Source organism: Bos indicus x Bos taurus, chromosome 10 (assembly GCF_003369695.1).
Source record: "Bos indicus x Bos taurus breed Angus x Brahman F1 hybrid chromosome 10, Bos_hybrid_MaternalHap_v2.0, whole genome shotgun sequence".
Taxonomy (NCBI): Eukaryota; Metazoa; Chordata; class Mammalia; order Artiodactyla; family Bovidae; genus Bos; species Bos indicus x Bos taurus.
Genome location: NC_040085.1, coordinates 26467406 through 26493140, shown reverse-complemented (window position 1 = coordinate 26493140; position 25735 = coordinate 26467406). Strand labels below are relative to the sequence as shown.

Here is a 25735-nt window from a genome sequence, read left to right as displayed (position 1 = left end):
GGTGTAGAGACAGAAGGGAGATTGCGTCTACGGCTCCTCGGGGCAGACTCTGGGTGACAGCGATGATGGATGATCCAGCAGAGCCCAACAGCTCCTCCCCTCCAGCCCCAACAGTGTCAAAGCTACTTTACTTGAAGCTTTAGAAATAAAATAAATAAACAGCATCCCCCTTCCCACTCTTCATACATCTCCATCTCCAGCCCCCCCCTCACCGCTCCCCGACATCGATTTATGGATCATTATGAATCAATTACTGTTCTCAATACTTTTCCATTGGCTTAAATAAAACAGTCCAAAGATGAAAACGTGGGGTTCGGTGGGGATTTTTTTTTTTCCCCTGACAGGAACAATCGCAAAATCCATTATCTCATAATCAGAGGCACTGGGTTAGGAGGTGAAGCGAAAGGAAGGGTCACCCAGTAAATAAGTGGGGAGAACGCAGTGAGGGGGTCGCCCAGCTGCTGTCTTTGTTCAGTTGGGTCTGTGGGTTTGGTTTGTTTGTTGTTTGGGGTTTTTTGAGCGGGGGTGGGGAGGTGGGAGGAGACCCTCGTGAGAATGAGATGCCTACAGGTTTGTAACCTAATTATTTAACTCCTTTGGAGAAATCTATTTGAACGTGTGTCTCGGCAAACATCAGAGGTTGTTGGTAGTGAGGTCACATACGGTAAAGGTGTGGAGGAATGAATGGGTCGTCCGGAGGACGGATTTTCACTTTGTTGTGAGCAACTGTGAGAGGTTTGCTGCTGGAAAGAGGGATTCTCCCTCCCGCAACGCCCTCCCGCGTCCCCGCCGTGGGCTGTTTTTGTCGCTAGGACTGGTTTGGGTCTGGGACCGGCCGCCCCCCTTCGCCCCCACCCCCGCCCCCACCCCGGCCGCCCGAGGCTTTTCTTCCCTCACTTGCCCCTTCCGCGGCGGTGCCCGAGGTTCTCTAGGTGTTTCTATGACTACATTGTGTGTGTGGGAGGGTCAGCTGTGGGGGTTGCCCGCGAGAGGGCCGTTCCTGGGCGATCATTTATCAATGTCACCCACATAATGATTCTCTCTGCAGCCTCCTATTGATGAGGATAATTACATTAGCTCAGAGTGACTGATCAATGAAAAACCACCACACAAAAACTTCTTTACTCCTCTATAATACCAAAAACCGATACAGAAATAACATAGAAAGCCTGATTTTCTTTCCTTTCCCTATCCACCAATGGATTCTGCCCCCCACTCCCCAAAAAAGGACGGGGGAGTAAAGTAAGAAAAAAGACCCAGGTTTATTTCGTTTAAAGGAGGATGCGATTTTGTCCGTGAATGCATTTTCTCTAAATATGTTGGCTTCATTCCTCTATTGGTACAGAATATCAACGGACTTGCTAATGTGAGTTGCTTTTAGACTGGTCTGTGGTTTTCCGTTCTTTTTATTTCTTTCTTCCCCTTTGGACATTTTTTTTCTATTTCAAACTAAAAGGAGACAATTACTTTATAAATAACTGGAAGAGGAAATTACCCTAGGTCCTCTTTTCTTTTTTTAAACGTTTGCTTAAGTCGGGTTATCTTTTGTCTTTATCACTTCATAAAGTAGTGCAATTAAAGATGTGATGTTGCATAGGTATAATATGGTGGATCCATAATACGGCGACATAATATGTTATATTCCCGCCTGAAAGTTTGCAGCTAAATTACGATTTCGCTTTTGCTAGACTTAAAAATCAATATTTTCTCAATTAAATAGAATTTTAATGCTTTACTTGCGAGTTGTTAAAGGCGCTGTAAATTTTATTGTTATGTTTCTTGGCTTCGGAGTAGATGCAGGAGGAGACCGGTTGATTCTCATGGTCTTTTTTCTCTCAAAGAACCTAGCCCAGGAACATCCAGTGTGTCAGATCAAATGCAAGCAACAAAGGTAAGGAGGGTTCCTAGAGGGAAGGGGCTAAGGGTGGGGAGCCCGCCAGGGGAGCCCTCCAGCGCCAGAGGCCATTGTCTGGTATATTTTCACCTCTCAGTGTTCCGCCTCCTGAAAGTGACAGAAGTGTCCATTTTCCTCTAATCTTTCTCAAAGAGGAGCACGTTCGACTCCCATCTGTTCCCTGACGATCAGAAAGAAAGCTAAATTGGGGGGAGCATTCTAGATTCTTCCCAGTGTCCCCCACTCTTTTCTGTTTCCTTTCCTTATTTCACCAAAATGTAACTCCGAACTAGTTCCTTCATGAATTCTGCCATATTTCATATGCGTTCTGGCCTCTTATGTCAGAACTCACTCCCCACCCTCAAGAGCAGCTCACTGTTTACAGATGTTTTCTCCTTCCACACGTCCCACCTAGTAAAAGCTCCCGCAGAGAATTAACTGTGGTGTGTTAATAGCCCAGGTCTGCTACTGCTCTCCCCTGCAAAGCTGAAATCTGGTAAGGTGAGGACCAGCGTTGAACTAACGCTGGAGAGCAGCTCCAGGCGGGCAGAAGCCCAGAGACTTGAAAATTCCAGGCCCAGGGACTTTGTGGGAAGCAAGGTTGTGAAACTTTTAGATTGTAAGGCAGAAAGGAGGATAAGAAAATGAGGCTCGAAGGGTACCAAATAAGAGAAGAATTGAGCCAGGCAGAAAAAAAAAAAAAAAGAAGGGCCTTTGGGAGCTCTTTGTAATTTAAAAATAAATAATAGTGAAGGGAAATTGAATACCTAAGGCTTGCTATTAATTTTTTTAAGCCAATGTCTAAGAACAAGTCCTCTGAAATGCCAGGAAGGGCTGAATTTCCAAATGGAACTACTCACAAAGTTCCTTTGCAGTTCCCTCTTCAGTTAATTTGCTGGGAATGAGAAGACCAGGGAAAGGACTCTGTGTGTGGTGGACCAAGGGCTTAAGTAAGAGTATGGTGGGAAGGGGCACCTCGCTATAATGAGGCTGCTGTTTTAAGCTTGAATAGAGAAGGGGGGGAGAGGATAGAGAAAAAGGCACACAACACCACAATGCACTTTAAAATAATTCTCACCTACCTGCCTTTCTTTTTCATTTAACTCACATACTCTATCAAATGTTATACATAGGTGGTGGGAATTTCTAGTTCATCATCTTTTGTCCAGAGACCCACCGGATTGATTCCCCTTCTCTTAGATTCCTGACATGTAAGCCTAGACCATGGCCTTTTTATCAAGTGAGTGGGGCTTTGTTAATGTATTTGTACTTTTCTGCTTTCAGTCTAAGTTTCTCACTTTGGCGGAAGGAGGGGTGCAAGAAAGGAGGGGGAGGGGAGCAGGACACAAAGACTTTATCTCGTTCTCACCAAGCAAGTTTCAAAATAGGAACTTAATGGGAAGAAAAAACGAAAGAATGGACAAAAAATAAAGAGAGGGTGAGGATTGTTTATCACAACAGGTTTACTTGTCTGGAAGAAAGGTGATTCTATGATTTTTTTTTCCTTTGAGGATTCTGATTTCTTCATATTGAAACATTTTCAGATTTCAATCCTTTAGCAGACAAAACCTCAATATAAATATGACATGGGCCACTGGCAAAAAAATGAACTTAAACTCACTGCTAAGAGAGGAGGGGGAGTGGGGAGCAGAGAGAACCCTTTCTGATTAATAACTAGCAGGGTAATGTTGAGGGCTTTTTCTGCCCGATTGCCTTTTTGAATTAGAGCCGATTTCTTCACACTTCAATAGTGCCTGTCTCCTTTAAAATGACTGGCAGATTTGTTTCTCTTTTTTCTCTCCCTGAGACTTAATGATGTAAATTTTCTAATTAGTTAAATCATATTGCTTAAAGGCCTAATATATACGGTGTAAGAAACGATCATCCTGATATGAACCTCTCGAAATATTCGGAGAAATAACATTTGACTTTTAGGTTGAGGGATGAGAGAGGAGGAAGGGCTATTACGGGAAGCTGTTTAGAGGAGAGAAGGCACGGACCCGGCAACATGTTAAATTAATAGTTGAAGTTGAGCTGGGCTCACACCCCAAGTCCGCTTTTATTTTTCAATCAGCGAAGATTTAATTGGCAGCCCTCAGGCCGGGAGATCTGATATTTTCTCATTAGTTTCCCATCACTAATCTTGAGCGTTAGATTGGCTTAAAGGTTGTCAACATTTGACCAATTTTATTTAAGGGGAAAAAATCACGCATTATGGCTCCGGGAGGTGAGATCTGCAAATAAATCCTGCTTGGATCAGCGGAACTAACAGGCGAAAAAAATGTTGACTATTCGTCGGCGCATTTAATAAGTTGCATTAATGTATATTTCAAGGCTAGGGAGAGAGATTATACATGTGCTTCATAGATGCAGATGAAAAGGGGTTGATGGAGAGGGGGGTGCACTATAAGCGGAGTGGGGAGGTAAAGCTAGACGTAGGTATGTTGCCTAACAGCGGGTAAATAACCCAAGTGGAAGAGCGGCTGAGGGTTTAGGAGCTACACTCCCCCCGCCCCGCTTCCTTTTGCAGCTGCGTAAAACTGCAAAGCCTCTTGTAGCGCCAAGCGGCTCGGCTGTCTGGTCCAGAGATAACATAAGAGCGCCCCCTGCTGGCTAACTGAGTAGACGGCTGCGCGTCAGCCCCCTGCGAAGCAAGTCGTGTTTTTCCGCGCTCCCCACCCCCGCCCCGCTCGACTGACTCGCTTCACCACCACCACTTCTGTTCTGCAAAAGAACCCCGCGGTAGGAGAATAGTTTGTCAAAGCTGAACATTTAAGTGAATATATGAGAAAAATAATAACATACGAAAAATAAAACAATAAAATACGAACCCCCACCTTCACTTGGCCTCCAGGGAATAAACTATCAAATGACTAAGAAAGGGACAGGTATTCTTCTAAATCTCTTTATTTTCTGGGGTTTTGCTGTGACTTGTTTGTTTCTGCCGAGCTGTAGATTTCGAGTCCAAGGAAATATGTTTAATAGATGCTGTAGAAGTGGTTGTTTTTGTTGTTGTTTTTAATGGATATCTGATGGGAAAAGAGGCCAATACAAAACAACATTTTACAGCCTTGAAAAATTAAACTCCCGGGAACTCTCACTATTTCAGTAAAGTCCCAAGAAATCGCTTTCGGATTTCAGACAGTTGCTTGTCTTGAATGACCCTTCGCTGCACCGCCAAGAAATCTCGGCCCCTGTCTGGGTTTTGGTTTTGCTTTTAAATAGAGAATGTGCTTGAAAGTTGTCATTATATCTACCTACCTACACACACACACACACACACACACACACACACACACACACACGCAAGTCTTTTCTCCGAAGGTCCCTCTTCTTTCTCCGCTGTGTTCTCAATTTTGCTGGAAACGGAAAGGAGAACTGAAATGCACCAAAATAAACCGCCACTGTCTTTGACACTTGATCTTCCCCGGGTGCTTCACGCCAGTGCAAGGTGTGGGACTAGATGAGAGTGCTGGGGTTATTTTTCAACCTTTTCGGTGCACAGAGGCGCTTTCTTGGCATCCCAGTGCATCTTCCCGAATTCTAACCACCGTACGGCGAGGGCGCGCAGGTAGCGAGAGCCGGGACAACCTCGGGTCGGAAGACCCGCCACCATCCTCTCTTCCCCGGGAAACGCGCTGGCCGAGCAGCTCTGACGCGGAAAGTCTTCTGGCCACAGCCGGATCCCACCGAAAGAGAGTAAATCTGTAGTGAGGAACGACTTTAGTTTATAGGGAGTTTGGGGGGGATGCTTTTTGAAGGTACCTGATTGCGGGATTTTGTGGAAACAGCTCTGAGAAATGAGGGGAAGAAACAGCGGGCAGGGAGGACGGCAAGGGAAAGGTGGGTCTCTTGATGTTCATTTCTTGCCAGAGGATCAGGACCTTAGAGTTTGAAAATCCGTTCTCTTACCTCACTTCTCCCTAGGCTCCCCCGCCCCGCGTCACGCCTTCTCCAATCCTCCTCTTTGGGGATGCTCCGGGAAGGGCAACCGGGGACTTGAGGGGACCAGCGCTCCTAGGGCAAGGCGGAGGCAGCCTGGGCTGATGCCAGTGAAGTGATGCCTCAGTCCTCCGGTTGTGTTTGAAGAATTGCTGGGGCTATTATGACAACTGAGGTAAAGTTAAATATTTATACTCCAACGTGTTCTCATTATTTTTTGTCTGTTTTGAAAACATTCAGTGCGTTCAAACCTACTTTAAACATAAATCCTGGTCTGGCTGAAGCAGAACCTGTCTCCTGTCACTGAAGTTGACTTTTGGAAAAGTCTTCATTAAGCTCAGAAGTGAAAGGAAAGTTATCTGTAAACGACATTAGTTTAAATATATATGTGGATATGTACATATAGTTCATTTAAATATATATGTGGATGTGTGCATATGTGGCACACATATTTTATATATATCTATTTCCACCTAGTTATAATAGAGAAAAGGAAGCAAGTCGTCCCCCCCCCCCCCCCCACCGCAGCTGAATCCAAATAAAAATAATTCCAGGAGATATTCTCACAGAAAAAAAAAAAGAACATGAAAATCTCATTGTGTTTGTCTCAGTTCGACTTAATGAAATTTGGAGACATTGACAGTCTGGTCAGTGCTCTAAGTAAATTAATACAAAGGTCCTTAGGAAGAGACCAAAAACACCTCTTACCATTAATCTTAAACCACTTGAAGATTATGATTAAATGAATGGGATCACTAAGCATTATCATCTCAAATAGCTATTAATTGTCCCCACCCTTTTATTGTGGCAACAAAATAAACTCTCCACTAGGAATGATGTTTCTTCCTTTTTATCTTTGTTTTCTGTTTTGCTTGAAGGGCAAAGAAGGGAAAACAGACTCTAAGAAAACCATCTCAAAAGTCTTGGATTTGCTGCTGGTAAAAGGCTGCTGTGCATTTCTGATTTCCTCATCTTTTGCTACAAAGGAAAAAGAAATCTAATGATGTGTCTACATTTGATGAGACGAAAACACTAACAACAGCGAAGGTGCACTTATTTTAGTTTTTTTCCCCTGATTTTGTTTTAATATCCTCTAGTTTAGCAGGTTGAAAGCTGTGGAGATGTAAAAGGATGTTCACTTGTCCACATCTATTCGCTGACTTTCATCACTTGAATTTTGTAGGATTTTTTTTTTTTTTTTTTTGTCAAATAGAAGTTATGGGAAAGAGAATTAGACACTTGCCAAGGGACAACAATATTATACACTTTCAAGTAAGCTCCACCTAATCCCGTATTTGAGTGCTGAGGGGGTGTGTGCTATTTTCCCTTAATAAACCTCAAAGCCCTCATTAGACATAAAGAGGGGTGAGAACTCTATTAGGGGGCATTCTGACAAAAAAGGAAGCAGTGCATCTCTGCTGTTAGAGCCCTAGGAAAGGATACCCGGAGAAAACGCCAAAGCCGTTGTGTTTTCCCTTAGAGCCCTGAAGTTGAGCAGACTTCCCAGAGAAATACAGAGTAATTAACATTTTACAAAGCAAAATGCAGAAACGGAGGGTGGTGGCTAACAATAAAGAAATAAATAAACCATACTAAAAATTCTTTTTCAAACCCTATAAATTTTCAGAGGTCACGAAAAATCAATGGAAACCCGCCCCCTCCAAACTGAGCACACAGCTCTCCTGCCCTGGAATTGGAGACCCCCCTCGGATGGAGCACTGGGAGCTATTACCTTGAGACCGCAGGCAAGGGAGGGGGTGTGGCCCCTGCCCCCTTCCGCACCTGTTCCGTCCTCCCCTCCCAGAGGCTCAGGACAGGCGGGGAACTGCACCGATTGTGTCCCCAATCATCAAGGGGTACTATGAACTGAGGCTCCTACTAAACCAAGGAGGAAACCCCACCAGGACCCCAGCAGCCTAAGAACCCGCCAAAGGGAAGAGGTCCCCTGTCCCAGGCACACCCAGCTGCCTGCCCAGTCCCGGGCCAGGCTCCAGGTGCCCCGGTGGACAAAAGGATCGTAGGCCACGTTGGTCCTGGAGCAGGTGTGAAATGCAATGGAGAGGAACAATGCGTCCCCTCTGCACGCTATGGTGTGTGTGTGTGTGAGCGTGTGTGTGAAAGAGAGAGGTGTGCACTGTAGAGCGGGCCTCTGGCCGCAGATGTCAGCTGGGGATGTTCACCCACGCAGCTTCGGGGGCCACAATCCCACACCTCCCCGTGTCTCCCACCTCCCCCACCCCACCAGCTCTCCAATCCCGGGTCACACCTGCAGAGGTGTGGTGCCTTTACTGGAAAGCGCCTGAGGAAAGATCCGAGGAGGAGAGGCGTCAGGGGAGCAGGGGGAGGGGCTGCGAAGAGAAATGGTACCTCCGGAGCTCAGACATCCCTATCTTGGAGTAATTGTCATCACTCTCAATCTTTCCACCCTGACCTACGGTTTCCAAAAAAGCAGAGATGGATTCGCGGGAAAATCGGGTTTATGAAAACGTCGGGGGTTTGACGCAGGCTTCGGAGACCTTGCGCAGGCTTTGCTTAGATTCAGAAGTATGATTTTAATTTTCTTAATGAAGGCGCGCTCTAGAGCTCAGCTGGTAATGGCTGTGCTGAGTTTAATAGACTTCTGTCGAACAGAAAAAGACGGATAACTATCGGTTATAAGTAATCTGCTCTAATGCAATTATTTTCCCGGGTTCGAATGTCATTGTGTGGAGAGGGCAGGAGTGAATTAGGGCCCCGGGGAGCGCGGACGCGGGGCAAGGAGACGGCCTGAAATACGAGCCAAACCTGTTTTGTGAGATGCACTTGGGTTTGGGGGTCGGGGTCGAGGGCTTCAAAGCCCTTGGTCTGCACGTGTGAAAATCTCTCCGTCTCTGTCTCTAGCCTGCTTCCCATCCCCCCCATCCACAGTCTTCCTCCTCCATCTTCTCCTCCCTCCTCCTGTCTCCATTTCTCCTTCTTTTCTCTTGTAGCTTTCTCTTCCCCTCCCTCCTCCTCTCTCTCAGAGTTAATGTGAATTTCCTTTTCTCCTCCTGTTTCCTGTGTCTTAGTATTTCAGGCAGATCTATTGGGACCAAAGTATTTTTCCAAAACACACTCACACAGAAGTAGGCTCTTGGTCTGTGTCAGCCACTTTTTGAAATCCAAAAGAATTGGGAAGTTTAAAATATTGATGATGCCATGTACACACACATAGTAATATACAGGTGGGATTATTTCTGTCTGAATACAGAGCCAATCCAGGTCACTGTCTGAAAGGAGCCCCATCTTCGCTCTCACACAAATTGTCAACTGTGGTAGGTTTAATTTGAAATTACCCAAACTCTCCTTAGCTCTCCACTTTGCCTGGTAAATACAATCTCAGGCAAACGTGACTTCAAAAAATAAGTCAACGTAGCTCGTAATTTCCATTTTTACAGAAAACAAGCTGAATTGGTGGAAGGAAAGCCTCAGGCATTCACCTAGATGAAGGGTTTGAAGGCAAGGCAGGCCCTCAGGCCCGCAGGTGAGGCAGCGCAGCCAGGCACGGACCAGGCACCACTGAGCCCAGCCCTCCTGGCTGAACCTCTGTACACAGCCACTCCAGCCCCACTTTCCTGCCAGCCTCTTTCTTCAGGTCCTGGGGAACAAAGACATTTCTTGAGACTGACAGACAAAAAGGGATAAATGAACCCCGAGCTATCCGTGTCTATTCCAAACCTGTGAGGTGAAGCCAGGGTAGCTAGCTGGGCCTGTTGCATCTCTCGGTTCCACTGATCGCCTTGGTCTACGGTTCTTTAGGTTTCTCTCTTTTTCTTCCCATCTTCCTCTCCCTCTCCCTTTTCCCTGTTCCCTCTCCTCCCTCCTTCTTCCTGTTACACACACACAGACACAGACACACACACACACACACACACACACACACACGACCTAGGCACACATCACAGAAACAGCCACAAAGCTTGGTAATTATTATCTCCTCTCCCTACCCTTGGAGAAGGAACTGGCAACCCATTCCAGTATTCTTGCCTGGAGAATCCCAGGGACGGAGGAGCCTGGTGGGCTGCTGTCTATGGGGTCCCACAGAGTTGGACACGACTGAAGAGACTTAGCAGCAGCAGCAGCAGCTCCCTACCTTATTCTCTTGCTTCTGCAGCCACTCTTCAACAACGGGAAAGGAAAAACATCAAACATATTTGCAAGGTGCCCTGAGGTACCTTTGGTGAGGAAGAGCCCAGCTGGTGCCCCACAGGAACTTGGGGTGTCCTGGAGAGCGAGGTTCCCATTACTCAAGGTCTCAAGGTGGACACCACCTACAACCTGGGAGTTGGGGGTGAGGGGGTGTTGCTTTTCACTTTTCTCTTCCCCCAGGCTCTTCCCTAACTGCTGGGAAGGGAATTAGGATGAGATCCTCAGGTCCCAACCACTCCCTGGACTTGGAGAAGCAGAACAGAGCAGGCACCTCCTAGCTGCAGAGCAGTGGCTGCCAGGGGTCCCACATTGGTGGCCGAGAAAAGTCTGCAGCCAGGAGGGCAAGCGCCTCAACTACTTAACTGCTCAGCCTGCAGTGTCCATTAAAGATAGGGAAGATCGCAGGCAGTGCTCGAGCCCAGCTGCTCCAGCGCCGGCCCGCTCCATCAGTCTCTGCTGGGATGGGGGCCTCAAGGCCGCGGGGTGACTTCTGGTGATACCAGGGTGGAAGGCCTGCCTCTAGCTCCAGGAGTAGATTTGGAACCAGAAAAAAGAGTGACTGTCAGAGGCACCCCCCCCACGCTCACCCCTCGTGGATGAAGTCACTCTGTCATCCCTGGATCTGTCATCCTTCGAAGGCTCCACGGTAGGAAACTGCCATGTGGTATTGCTTTGATGACCTAGGAGAGCAACAGCAAAGACCCAGGAAGTCCCCATGAGCTTCAGTGGGTCTAAGTCTGCTTTGGAACAGATTCTGGGAAAAGAGAAGAGAGAGACTCTATTATCCAACAGTGAATTTTCCAAGATTCTGCTCAGCCGAAGAAGGCTGAGAAGGGCTTGGCAAAGAGCCAATTACCCCCCAGACTCCCCAGGAAGAAACCTGGCCAGAATAAGACTCACAACCCCCAAACCCACTGAGAACTCTTTACAAACATGTCTTTGACTCCAGCCTGGGCTGCTTGTCAGGAGTCTGCGGGCTTTCACAGCCCAGTGTCTCCCCTGAAGCAACCGACAGATTAGGGCTGGGGGAACATAAGGAGGCCTGCTTGAAGAACGAGGTGCGCTTCCCTCCCCTCTACTCCCCTCTTTTAAATGTCAGTAGGAAAAAGCAATAGATTAAGCATGTGATTATATTCACACGGAATTAAGGTATAAAACTGAAAATGCACACCGTGTTTAGACATTTTTAAGGGACTGTCCTGAACATGATGTGCTTTTGTGGGACAAGACACTTAAATATAAGCTTTAAGGATCAAGAACATGAAGAGTGCCTAATGTCCCCTTACCTCACCTTCACATAAATAAAACGGGGGAGAGGTCTCAGTAAGGAAAGTCAAGCAACAAGAGCTCCTAAAACAATCTAACCGGTTCACAAATATAACACAGTATTGTATTTTTAAAAGTAAGTTCCCCTTAAGGAAAGTTAGAGGCGAATAGCTGACTACAAAGTTTAACTTTTCTCATTTACTCATAGACCCAGGTGTCTTAATTCCAAAACAGACCGAATAATCTGAACAGAGGGGTAATGTTGCCAGCCTCCACCTCCCCCATGCCTTGCCCCCGCTCCCGCCACAGAGCAAGGGCAGTTGTTAATACTAGACGCTTATCCAGCGGCCTTAGGACTTTTGAATGTTGAAGTGAAAGTGTAAATAGAATAAGGTCACAGGTGATTGACAAGTTCAAGTTACTTAGCTCAATTATCAAAATTTTATTTCTAAATTATGTTCAATTTGATTTTCCTGCTTTGCTATAAATGACCTTCGAAAATCCAATGGGAGCAGACATTTTACACCACGTCTTGTGTACCATGATTTATTTGTAAAGTCATTTTGTGATATATGCCTCTTTTAATGTTTCTGTGGAGACCAAGTCTTTCCATTTAGAAACACAGCCATCAGTTTAATTCAAAGGCAGTCACCTTAAAGACACAATGATCGCTAAACTTGAACAACTTTTAAAAATGTTTCTAAATTTGTAAAGTGCAGACAGAACCCATAGTGTTTAGAATATAAATCCCTGGATATTAGCATGCTGTATTTAATGTCCATCCATCTAAACAACAGATAAGAGTGCAATTTGTAAATATATACCCTACAACTCACTTTTAACATGCTATCACAAAGTTCTCCTATGCATTTATTTAACAGATAACGAAGCTCTTCAGATCAAGGCTCAGGCCGCCACATCTGGAAATGCTTCCCTGTCTCTAATCTGCTGCCCCCTCCCCACCATCGCTCCCTCCAGCCACCAGTGAAATAGCTAAAGCCTCTTCTTCCACTATTATATGATAACATCAGTTTTTAATCAGTGAGAGGCACTCCTATTTAAATTTACAGGACGACTCTTTATTTCATTTATCTTTTCTTTGGGAGGAAAGTGAAATAAGAGCACCACCCTTATTAATTATAAGATTGATGGGGTGAAAAAAGCCAACTGAATTTGGCTTGCAAATTATTAGTAGAGGTATGAATATTTATGACTGTGCCAGGAACTGCAGTCATGAACCCTGGGTATCAAGCTTGGGAGACAGACAGACCAATGCATCAGTGAGGGTTCAGTCTCCCCAAATCTGACATGACATAAATGCAAGCTTCCAAATTAGACCCAGGGTGGGCCCCCATCAAACCCCTACCTTTTTTTTTTTGGCTAATCTTGCTAAATATGAACTTACTTCTAATGGCCTCTATTATAAAATTTAAAGATATCTTTTAAGATGAAAACAGATACCTATACATTTTGTGAGGAAAATCTATGTGCTTTTCCCACTTGATATTCATTTATGTTTTAAATCGAATATATCTATAAAATACTTGTGACACACATTTTAAAAATTTCAAGCTTCTTTGTTCAGTGTAAAAATCCTGAAAACCTGAAATATCCTAGATATAAAGAGGATTTAAATAAATACAGTCTAAGTTAGATACAGAAAAAAAGAAATGAGAGAGGAAAAGAAAAGAGCAGTGGAAAAGAGATGAAAAGAAAAGTATTCTACCTCTTGGCTTTATTTCCCTTTACTGCACCAGACTTTCTCGTGTTTTAGTCCCAAATTGAGGCAATTTAAATGCAAGGTGAGGAAGAAAGGGTCAAGGTAAAAAGGGAAAAGGTTATGACAAGGACTTAATAATTGAATAAAAAACAAACTATGCCCTCCTCTTTTCCTCCTCTTGATTCTACATAAGAGGGTTTTATAGTGCTTTGGAGGAGGAGCTGAGGACTTGAGACTCAGTGAGCTCAACTCTCATTTCACCAGTGACTTCTTTTCTGTAACAGAATTGTTGAGTAGGGGCCGACCCAATCCTGTGGAAGTAGCTCACTCTGACATCAGAGCCAGCTTAGCACACATATTTTGAAAAGGAAGACAAGTTGTTTTCAAAACAGAAATGCTAAGCATTCTAAAAAGCATAAGCAATTTAAAAAACGCTCTTCAAATTTTCTGAAAAACTCCCAACTACATATATATATGTGTGTGTGTGTGTGTGTGTGTGTATATACATTTACATACATAAACACGTTTTTTTTCACAATTGGAAGTGGATATTTGTGCTAAATTGATGCTTTATGTATATCCTGTCTCAATTTGTCTCTTCTCTGTAAGGATATAATTTTTTTTAAGGAAGCGATACCACTGACAACAATTTACTTAAATTCACAAACCTTGAAATGGATGCATCTCCTATCAATCACACTCAGTAGCTACAGTAAAACACATTCAACATTTGTATATCAATAGTGGCACACATACAAATCTGTTTTGTTCAATTTAAATGCTCTTCAACATGTCATTTCTTATTTTTCTGGAACATGTCCTGTTTCAGCTGATTGTTAAATCCTTAACCTAATAAAAATTCAAAATAGAATATTTACTTGTCATGGATTTCAGAGGTGAAAGGTAGGCTTTGGGGACAATCTGACCAACTCCTCTTATCTTTCCAACAAAGAACCGGAAGTCTAAAGATGGCAACTGATCCATCCCACTCATATAGCTCTAGTTTCTGAACACGATCCCAAAGGCCTTGAGGCTGATTTTTCATATGAGAGGGTTCTTCCCATTTTCTGCCCTTTATATTAGAGCAGTATTTATAATACTACACACAGACTTTTCTACTAATATTTTTCTTCCCAGCAAACTGACAATGGAATTCTTGTTAAATAATAATAAGATATCGACTTCTCTGTTTGCCAGTATGAAGATTTGTTGTTGATCTGTGATATCTGTATTGATTAGGCAAGATGAGGTCTCTCCTCTACCTGAAGGATAAATAGATCTCGGGATTGGCACAAAAACAAACTTTATATTAATAGAAACTCTAATCTTACTGGTTACACATCAGCTCAATCAAGCTAGAAACAGATATAAATAGGAATAACTGAGAGCAGTGCTTCAAAATCTCCAAAAATGTTCACTAGGGATATTTAAACTGAATGAGAGTTCCTTGCTTCAGCACTGCAGGGCAGCTCAGTCGGGTCTGACTCTGCAACCCCGTGGACTGCAGCGGCACGCCAGGCTTCCCTGCCCATCACCAGCTCCCGGAGCTTGCTCAGACTCATGTCCAGTGAGGCAGTTCTGCCACTTCAGCACTAGCAGCCTGATTCTGGGTAGCCTTCCTGCCTGGCTGTTCCATTCACCCCAAATTGAATCCTACACATGCTTCATCTTTTCTACATTAAGGGGAATCCTATTCATGCCTGAGATGATCTTATATTTATGATGGCCTCTTCTGTCAAACTGTTATTTCTGTAGCTTGCTGTCAAAAATGCCACTCCAAGTTTCCTCTTCACCTCTCTTTACCCTCTGTCATAGTAACTTGGAAGGTCTAATCCAAGCGGAATTTACTTCACCTGTAAAATACAGCAAGGAAAACTTTTTTTCACTTATGCATCTCTCCCTTCCCCCCACCCCTAGCTTTTCCTTCATTCTGTATAAGGTTCATTGTTTCTCCTTGTGATAAAAATGTTCATCCAAGCAGTTTCTCTTAAGGTTCAAAAACCTACCTCTTGTGAGTAAAGTTTATATATAAATATGTTCAGCATATTTTCTAAGTCCATGCTGCTTAATACTTAAGCATGAAAGGAAACAACACTAAAATGAAAATGCCCTCCAATTATAGAAAGTTCTCAAGCATAAATAGCAGATATTTAATTTTGAAAATATAAAAAATAAAATATGGGACTTGTTAGCATTTACAAGTCCTTTCTTTATCAGTGTGGCCTCTTTTTTGCTACATTTCCATTTCATTATTTTTGCATGAATATGATAAATGGTCATTAAATCTAACCATTTTTACTTAATGTTCATAAAAACTGGTAGGTTTTCAAACAGATGTGGCCTGATATGGTTCAGTGAATTTAGTGGACTTTTCATATAAATGGAATAATAACCATACAGAAGATGAATTTTATACCCTTGTTTACCTCTTCTAGAACTTACCCTTATTATAATTACAAATAGTGTTTATGTATTATGCAATATATATACCATTGTCCAGACACTGCACAAACCTTAACTTGATCACTGCCATCTAGACATTACAATTCAAGATAGCACTGACACCAAAAAATAGAGAGAAACGTGGACATATAGTAGACGTGGCATAGTTATATATTCTTTTTTCTATAAAAAAGAAAATGTAATGAAATTTGGCTTGTGAATGAACAAATTGTATCTTCTTTCCACTTTTTTTTCTTTCAGACTCAAAGAAGTGTTTGGAAAAGAAATAGTTCATTTCATTTCTTTTCTATCAATTAAGGATAACATGAAGAATAACCCTTCCCCTTTTAACTGTTTAAAAAGAGGTCAGCAAAGAGAAGAAGCTGGCAGTCAGAGCTGCTAAGTGCAGGGGCTAGGCAGGTTTAACTAATAAAGGCAGGAGAGCCCGGTGGTATAAGACAAACCTTTACAGTAAGACTGTCTGGGTCTAGACGCTGGCTCAGTCACTAATTAACTATGTGACCTTAAGCAATAACTAACACTTCTAAACTTTTCATAGGGCTATGACGAGATGGTCAAATGAGTTGATGCGTGAAGGAATTTATCTAGTATTTGATTCATGGTGCATGTATGTGCATGCACAGTCTGACTCTTTACAACCCCTTGGACTGTAGCCCGCCAGACTCCTTTGTCAATGGGATTATCCAGGCAAGAATGCTGGAATGGGTTGCCATTTCTTCCTCCAGGGGATCTTTCCAACCTTACAGACTGAACTAGCGTCTCTTGTGGCTTCTGCATTGGCAGGTGGATTCTTTACCACTGAGCTACCTGGGAAGCCCTGATTCATGGTGAGGATTCATAAATATCAGTGGCCTCTGTTATTATTATTATTGGACTAGTCAATGCCCCACCCTCCCTCCTAGCTTGGATAGGATCATATATGGACAATTGGTGAAATTTAGACCCTTTTACTTTTATTAATCATGTATCTAAACAATATTAGTATGGGCTTCCCTGTTGGCTCAGATGGTAAAGAATCTGCCTGAAGTGCAGGATACCCTGATTTGATCCCTGGATAGAGAAGATCCCCTGGAGAAGGGAATGGCTACCCACTCCAGTATTCTTGCCTGGAAAAATCCTATGGACAGAGGAACCTAGTGGGCTACAGTACATGGGGTTGCAAAGAGTCAGACATGACTGACTAACACTTTCCTCAATCCAATCAATTCCCAGGGACTAATCATTTTATCCCCTAAATGCATCTTTAACCTTTTGTTTCCCTCTATCTCCACTACCACCACCAAGCTACTATTATTTGGACTTGATAGTTGGGGGTTCTGGAGTCAAGTCTGGTTCCATCATATTCCTATTTTAAAGCCTTCAATGGAAATATACCATTCTTAGGATAAACTCTTAAAATTGATGGATTTTGCTCCTGTCGCTCATCTCCAGCCTCACCTGGAATCTCCTCATTCTCTTTAATCCAGTCACACTGTCCACCTGTATGTTGCTAGTCTAGTCTAGTTTCCTGCTTACCCTTAGGGCTCTTGCACTTTCCATACCCTCTGTCTAAAGGTTCTTCTCTTCTCTCCTCTGCCATCTCCCATCTCTAAAAAGGCCAACTCTGTGCCATTTCCACGGGCAAGTTTTTCTTGGTTATTCCCCCTCTAGATCAGGCTAGATTCTCTATTCTCATAATACCACTAAAATTTTCTTTGAAGCATTATCACATTTACACTTAACTAAGAATTAATCACGTAATTATTTGTTTAATGTCTGTTTCTCCTGCTGAAGTGCCGTTCCATAAGGACAAGATCGGGTATGTTTGGTTCACTTCGGTATCCTCAATGTCTAATAAATGTTTTTTGAAGGAAAAACATGAAAGTGAGGGAGCAGCTAAATAAGATAAAGCCTGGAAAGTGTCCACTGGATTTAGCAACTAAGAGGTCACTGGTGACCTTGGAGAGGGTAGTTAAGGTGGCATGGTATGGGTACACGGCAAATTGAAGTCAGTTTGAGGAGTGAAAGGAGGTGAGGAAAGAGGCAGTGTCATTGTAAACTAATGTCAAGAATCTTGTTCATGGGAAAATACAAACAATACGACCATTGATAAAGGGAAGATGTAGGATCTTGGGATATTTCACTTTTAAAGATAAGAGAGAACTGAGCTTCTTTAAATGGCTAAAAAGAAAGCAATAAAAGAGAAGATATACAGATGAACTGAGAAATAAGGGTATAGGAAAAAGAAGATACATTTTAATAGAGGGAGGTCATAGCACAAGCTGGGATCCAGAGCATAAGGTATGTTTTGTGAAAGTTAAAAGTTACCTCTTCATTGAGACAAGAGGAAAGGAAGGGAAGGGTGGTGTACAGATAGATTAAATAGAGATGTGGGGCCCAGAAGGTGATATGGGTTCTGCTTAATAGTCTGGATTTTTTCCCCAGGTGTAGGAAGCACTCAGAGAAAAGGGAAGGTGGGGAAAAAATACAAAGAGAGGTACACGCTTAGGATCACTGTTTGAGGAGAGTGGGAGAGGAAGCTGATCAGGATCGGGTCAAAAGACTGCTGAACCTTGCCAAGGGAGATTTGTGGTGCCAACCATCCATATCATTGTGTAATTTTCTCCAGAAGTGCTCAGCAATTTCACCGAAGGAGTGAGATGTGTGGATTCTTCAAAAGAGTTTGCAGGGAAAGAGCAGTTAGGAAGTTGAGAATAGAGGTTGGGGGGTATTTGAATTATTGAGCCCACTGGGTCTAAATTGGATAAAGAAGGAAAGGAAGACACATGGTTGTGACAGGCGGGGCATACAATCTGATACAGGGTTGGGTGTTTTCTTGGAATAAAGGAACAGAGAGGTTCTGCGATCTAGGGGCACGTAGGAGAGTGGGGTGAGAGACTATTGTGAGGGAATTTCAGATGCAGAAGTGGAATTTCCTGGGGGATAAATAGATCCAGATTGACCACAGCGGGTGGTGGATATGGTCTGAGGCACCTTCACGGCTGCCCTCCAAGCTGACAGCACCCTCTCTTCTCTTCTCACTTTATGCTGGAAATCCCTTTTATGCTCCCTCAGCTAGATCACTAAAAAAAGGGGGGCAAAGGAAAAAGTGGTGGTGGTGTTTATTCACTTACTTTTTGTCAGTTTAGTTCCATTCACTTCTACTAATATTTAGTGTGTAAATGCCAGGTGCCAAGACACTGCTGTGGGATGAAGAGATTCAGTGTTTCCTTTCGAGGTTTATCATCCTGCTAACTTTGTGGAGAGGAGATTTGGGGTGTGTGGGTGGGAAGACTGGAGAGAGAAACATGACCAGAAGCAGCATTTGTGGCTTCACTATTTAATAGCTCTATGTCCCTGGAATATTTTTTTAACCTCTCTGTGTCTTAGTTTCTTCATATGTATAACGGGAACATTAAGAGTACCTATCTTGTAGGTTTGTTAGGAAATTATTTATTTATCATGATGCCTTAAAGATGCCATGGCTGGAGCAGGAAAGGTATAAAATGAGATTGGAACATTGTGAGTAAAAATGAGGAAGTGCTAACAAAAAAATGATGGGGGCCTGTCAAAAGAGAGATAGGAACCAGCCCGAAAGAGTTTCCCACTGGCCAAATCTGTGATAATTTGGGCATCAAAAATAAAAACAGATGCAATAAATTAATTATTAATCATTAGTTATTAAAAATATCAATTAATAAATAATAAATTAAGAATCTGTGAGTCTACAATAATAAATAAATACATAAATAAGGAGAGGAAGTTCTTTCTTATGGTAGTATGTCCATTAATAAATGTAGAGGGGATGATGAAAAATTTAAAAATGCTACTTTGCAGCAATCATAGAAAAAAATAACTTAGGCAAGAACCATCAATGAATTCTAAAATTAGTGGAAGAAAGTTGATGAAGAATAAGATGTTCATATTATAGAGAAGTACAGTGGAGAAAATGGACAACACTTTCATCAAGTGATCAAAATTAACATCATCCCAAAACGCATGACTTGCTATCAACATGATACATGGAAAAAGACACAACCTCACTTCTTTTTAATTTTTTTGGCTGCTATGCAGCTGGTGGGATCTGAGTTCCCTGACCAGGGATGGAACATGAGCCCTTGGCAGTGAAAGTGCAGAGTCTTAGCCACTGGACTGCCAAGGAATTCCCACAGCCTCACTTCTTAGTATTCCAGCCACAAACGCACAGCCTAAATGTAGTCATCTGACACAGCATACAAGCCCATACTGAGGGACAGTGTATAAAACAACTGGCCTGCATTATTCAAAAGAAAGGCCAAGGAAATATTCCATATTAAAGGAGACTGAAGAGAGAGGACAATTGTGATTCATTGTCCTGGACTGGATTCTGTACTGGAAAAAATATATATACTGTAAATGACATTATTGGGACAATAAGAGAAATTGGAATGTGGTCTCTTGATTAGATAAAAGGATTCTATCAATATTAAATTTTCTAAATTTTATAACTACTATAGTTATGTTAAAAATATGCAGTAAAATGTAAATAGGTAAAGTAGCATGATATATACACCAACTCTTAATTGTTTAGGAAAAATTATGGAGAGGAAGAGCAGGAGAAAATGGTAATTCAAGTGCTGCGAAACTCGAAGAACTGGTGAATCTAGGCTAAGGGTGTACAGGAGATTTGTATATTTCTTGTGAATTTTCCATGTTTGAAATTAGTTAAAAATAAAGTATAAAAAGAAATGTAAAAAAATCCTGCCATACTCTCAATAAAAGTTAATTATCTCCTCCTCCTCCTCCTCTCTCCCTTCCCCTGGACTTCCCTGGTGGCTCAGTGATCAAGAATCCATCTGCCAAGTAGAAAACGCAGGTTCTTTCCCAGGGTCAGGAAGATCCCCTGTAAAAGGAAATGGCAACTCCCTCCAGTATTCTTGCCTGGGAAATCCCATGGACAGAGGAGCCAGGCAGGCTACAGTCCATGGGGCTGCAAAGAGTCAGACACTACTTAGTAACTAAACAACAACCACCTCTCCCCACTACCCACCCACGACCACCACCAGTTGGGACATTCTTGCAGTATTTGAGGTAGAAGTAGTGTGTGTGTGTGTGTGTGCGCACATGTCCGACTCTTTGTGACCCCATATACTGTAGCCCACCAGGTTCCTCTGTCCATGGAATTTTTCAGGCAAGAAGTACTGGAGTGGGCTACCATTTTCTTCTCCAGGGAATCTTCCTGACCCAGGGATTGAATGTGCCTCTCTTGCGTCTCCTGCTTTGGCAAGTGGACTCCTTACCACTTGTGCCACCTGGGAAGCCCCTAAGAGGTGATGGAGGACCTCATCTCACATATATGGCATTGGAAGTCGAGTAGACAAGAAATGTTCAAGCCAATGGCACCAGAATTTCTGGCAATGATGTGGGAGTGCTCCATGCCATGGAATGCCACATGCCACTAAATATATGACTGCTACTACTGCTAAGTCGCTTCCGTCGTGTCCGACTCTGTGCGACCCCATAGACAGCAGCCCACCAGGCTCCCCTGTCCCTGGGATTCTCCAGGTAAGAACGCTGGAGTGGGTTGCCATTTCCTTCTCCAATGCATGAAAGTGAAAAGTGAAAGTGAAGTCGCTCAGTCGTGCCTGACTCTTAGCGACCCCATGGACGGCAGCCCACCAGGCTCCTCCATCCATGGGATTTTCCAGGCAAGAGTACTGGAGTGGGTTGCCATTGCCTTCTCCGAAATATATGACACATTGTCTCAATTCATGCAGCCCATGGCCAATACTTAACATGCAAAATGAAACTTTTGTGCTACACTCCTCATGTGTGCCTCGCATTCCACCCAACTAAGTACAGGTGGCTTCTCTACCTTACAGTACCGCTTTAGGGCAGCAAAGGCTAGCTTATTTTCATATAAACAGAGATCATTTTTTTTTTCCTTCGCTTAAGGATAAAAAGAAAACAAGGAGGATGAGGATAAAGGAACAGCAATGAGAATTGTTATAGGAACAACCCAGAATGGGAGGGCATTCCAGAAGACAGCTCCTTTTTCTGTCTGCAGTCTTTTCCTGGTGGCCAGTCACTTAGCCCCCCTAAGCCGGACTCTCTTTCCAGACTAGAAGAAGATGAGGTAGCTCACCTCCTTTTTCAGATTCACCTTTACAAATCCGGTGGTTCAGGTTCAACATAGTGACTCATTCGGGGCTGCAAAGCTGCAGCCAGCTCCGGTGGCACACAGTGTGAGACTGGATGGAGAACTGTCAAATGGACTATGTCACCTCAACAAAGCATTGATTGGTTGATTAAAGTCTGAGCAAATAAAGTGAGCTTTATTGGAGACAGTATTACTTAGAGCATCTAGTATTTCCTGTTTATTGACAGAATAAATCCCAAGATGACTTTCTACGATCTTGAATTATTACACCTTGCCAGACTCTCCACATGCTGATAACTTGAATCCCACTGGGCAACACATCAGGCCACCGATTTCCCATTTCCCTCTGCTTGGGCTTTGCTCATTCTATTATCTAAGTTAGGAGTGTCTTGGGCCACCACTGGACCAAGTTTAAGAATCAAATACCAGCTTCTGGAAACCCTTGGTAAGACTGCCAAGCACAATGGAAATTTATTTCTCCCTTTGGTCTATATGAAGTATTTTCCCATATATAGAGGAATATATAGTCATATCTTAGTATGAGGGATTGATTCCAGGACCCCTATGGATACCAAAATCTGAGGATGCTCAATCTCTTATATAAAATGGCATAATGTTTGCAGATAACTTATCCACACCCTCTCATATACTTTAAATCATCTCTAGATTACTTATAATACCTATACAATGTAAATGCTATGTAAATAGTTGCCATGCACAGCAAGTGCAAGTTCTGCTTTTTGTATTCTGGAAATATTTTTTTCCTGAATATTTTCCGTATGTAGTGGGCTGAATTTTCAGATGTGGAACTCGCAGATACAGAGGGCTGACTTTTTTTTTTAACATATTAATGTTAACATAACATATTTATAAAATAACAGTTCAGTTCATATTTTAATGTAAATATGACATATTAAATTCCATTTCAGTCTTTTCTTTCTATACAAAAACATGCTTATTCTTTAAAAAGACTTTAAGAAATGGAACTACTGCAGGAGTGAAAAATTATTTGGATGTTAGAGTGAGTGGGATGAAGGAAAACCCGAGATGAAAGATAGTACTGTTATCTATGAGGCTTGGTGTAAAATGATGTAAGCAAAATGAAGGATCTATATACACAAATCATTTTACTTTCAGAAATTTTGGCTCCTTTGTAGAGCATTAACTTTTGTGTCATATTAGGTAGAGGAAATGCATTATTAAATTATTTACCTTTTCTTTCAGAACTTGTTGTCTTTCCAACTCCATCTCTAGGCACAGATGCCTGGTCAGCTGAGTTGCAACATTAATAGAAGCATCTGTTTTAGAAGCTCTACTTCTGGAAGTGGAATAAAGAGGAGGTGTAACCCAGAGCTTAAGATACCCACTGATAATGAGGGTATTTGAGTGATGGTAATTGGCAAGGAGAAAGACTTAAAGATCTATCTGGAGACCAACCCTCACACTCCAGGCATGCTGCCAGAAAAAGACTAAAAACAGCACGTAAGATGGCAAGAAAAATATGCTCCTTGGTTTCTTCATTGCCATAAAAGCCATTGGGAAGAACTTAAAGAGATATGCCATCCCTGAATGGTAACATGAGACTTCTTGCGTCTTCTATGACTTGTGTGAAAACTTCTGTCATTTTCAACAAAGTGCAATCTTTTGGTGTATCTACTCATTGTCAAAAAAGGGTACAGTAAATAAAGCTGCTGAATGATCATCCATTCACATCCAGTGCTACTCTTGGAACTAGAACAGTCATACAAGAATACTGCTTTTTTCTTTTAGACTAAGGTAGTGGAACCTCTTTAACCTTGAGGATGACAACTTGATTTTTGCACACCCACACAAGACTTGGTGGTACACAACAGACTTACAGAATGTAGCCACAGTTTCTTGCTTTGGGAAATCTGGATCAATTTAATTATTAAAACCAGTTGGATGTTGGGGCCCCTGTGAGTGGAATCCTTCAGATGATCTGAGTCAACCCATACTCCATTATTTCATTGACACCTAACATACTCTTTGTAGCTGTCAAGCTGTATCTCCCCAAATCCAAGACAGTGAATGAATTACACTGGTTCATTCAATGAATAAATCAGCTGAAATGGTTGTATGACTGGACAAGTCATTTGTTACAATGTAAACTAAAGCATGGAAGGAAATGGGAGGAAATGAGATTGTGTTGTCCTCTGGGTCCCTTAAAATCTCTGAGTGTATTTCTTTTTCTGTAAAATGGGCATATTAATCTTTTGCCCAGATGGATTGTGGTAAAGGTTAGAACCAATGCATGTAAAGTATCTGACATATAGCAGATAGTTGATAACTGGTTGCTGTAATTTATTATTATTACAAAAATTTCAAGTTACTTTGAAGAAATTAAGCAATTAATTACTGGTTGATGTAGTTTTTTTTTTTTAAACCTCTAACTAGTAATGTTTTATTAATCAATTTGGTACAATGGCAAAAGGCAGGTTAAAGTTGGATTAATTCAAGTTGTCAAGCAGCTTAAATAGTAAGCCTGCCATTTATTTTAGTTTATTATCTGCCTTCACTGTTAACAACCAAGTCTTTTAGTTTCAGTTCCTTTATAGAATATTCTTTTATAAATAGCTGGTCTAATTGGTATTTTGCCAATAGTAAAAAGTGGATAAGAGAATACTAGTGATTGTTTGGGGAAGGAGAAAACTGTTGCTTCTAGTTCAACATTTTATGAAATGGAATGCAAATAGAATAAAGGCAGTATTCTCATTTGGTGGAATCCCTGATACTTTAAGAATACTGGCAGTGTGCAGGCTGTAAGCAAAAAGGCAGTTAAGTATGTCAAAAGAAACTTTAAAAATGATTTTTTTTGTAAGCCAAGAAAATTGTCAAATAACTTGTAGACCATATATGTACTAATGTAATTGTCTTCCTGACCTTCTGATCTTGATGAGTTCTTCAGTGCCATTGGCATCTCTAAGGTTGCAATTTGGTGTAGATTCTGGGTGGCAGTCATGCTGTCAAAGGGTCATTCTTCTTGTGATAAGGTAGCTAGTGATCCCTGGGAGACAAGAGAAAACAATCAGGTCTTGAAAGCTGAAATACACTCAAGTCAAGAGTGGGTTCTTGACAGAAGCCCAGTTCCTCCGTCTCAGTGTTTGCCCTTGTTGCCATGAAGAAAATGGTGGGGTTTACACCTACAGCCCTAACTGGGGGCTCGAAGTAACAAACGCAACCCACGAAGCTGCAGAGTGGAACATACTGGGGACTATTTTCAAGAGCATGTTGCTTTTTTATTTACCACACTGTTGAGTCCACATGCTAAGGGATGTGGGTCCCATTAAAAATAAGCGAGCTGCTTATTTTGAAGCAAATTATTATCAAATGACTATGCTTCAAAACATTTCTTAATGTCAATTTGAAGTGAAGTCATTTGAGTTAGAAGCATATGCCATTGCTAAATTGTTGCCAAAAAAAAAGAAAGAAAAAGGGGAAAAAAAAAAAAAGACAACTTGATATTTTGCATTCATGGCTTACAAAACTGTTGACTCAAGATGTAACAAAAAGTTTATGTCCTGACAGGAAGTCTTATTTCCTGGGCTTCCCTGGTGGCTTGGTGGTAAAGAATCTGCCTGCAATGCAGGTGACCAGGTTCTATTTCTGAGTTGGGACGATCCCCTGGGAAGGGAATGGTGACCCACTCCAGTGTTCTTACCAGGAGAATTCCATGAACAGAGGAACTTGGTGGGCTACAGATAATGGTCATAAAGAGTTGGACACGACTGAGGGATGAACACTTTCACTTTTTTTCCCAAAGTGATCCACACTCTTTAGCACTAGTGAGTTTTCACTTCATAAAGCCAAAAGTAAATGACTAATTGTTACATTTAGTCCAAAAGAAGATTGTGACTAGCTTGTGAATGGTATCTGTAAATTAAACCTAAATAAAAACCTCAGCAACTTAATGACAAGTAAGTTAAAAGTAGAGAATCCACATTAATGTGTATCACTCTTTGTTAGATTCTATTAAATATCTGCAAAATATTCGTTGAAGAGAACCTCTCTGCTGCTGCTGCTAAGTCACTTCAGTCGTGTCCGACTCTGTGCGACCCCATAGATGGCAGCTCCTCCCTCCATGGGAGTTTCCAGGCAAGAGTACTGGAGTGTATCCACTCACAAATTCAACTTCATGGATTATACA

The 25735-nt window shown here is 42.3% G+C and overlaps 2 long non-coding RNA genes across 2 annotated transcripts; one reads left to right on the top strand and one right to left on the bottom strand.

Annotated features, from left to right (window-relative positions):
- The first annotated feature begins 1134 nt into the window (after positions 1 to 1134).
- Positions 1135 to 8796, top strand: LOC113900064. Its single transcript, XR_003513059.1, has 4 exons — positions 1135 to 1366; positions 1842 to 1891; positions 5822 to 6011; positions 6715 to 8796. It is a non-coding gene; the product is annotated as an uncharacterized LOC113900064 (long non-coding RNA).
- On the bottom strand, positions 4002 to 5898 carry LOC113900063. Its single transcript, XR_003513058.1, has 2 exons — positions 5807 to 5898; positions 4002 to 5599 (listed from the first exon to the last, which is right to left on the bottom strand). It is a non-coding gene; the product is annotated as an uncharacterized LOC113900063 (long non-coding RNA).
- Positions 8797 to 25735: the final 16939 nt, after the last annotated feature.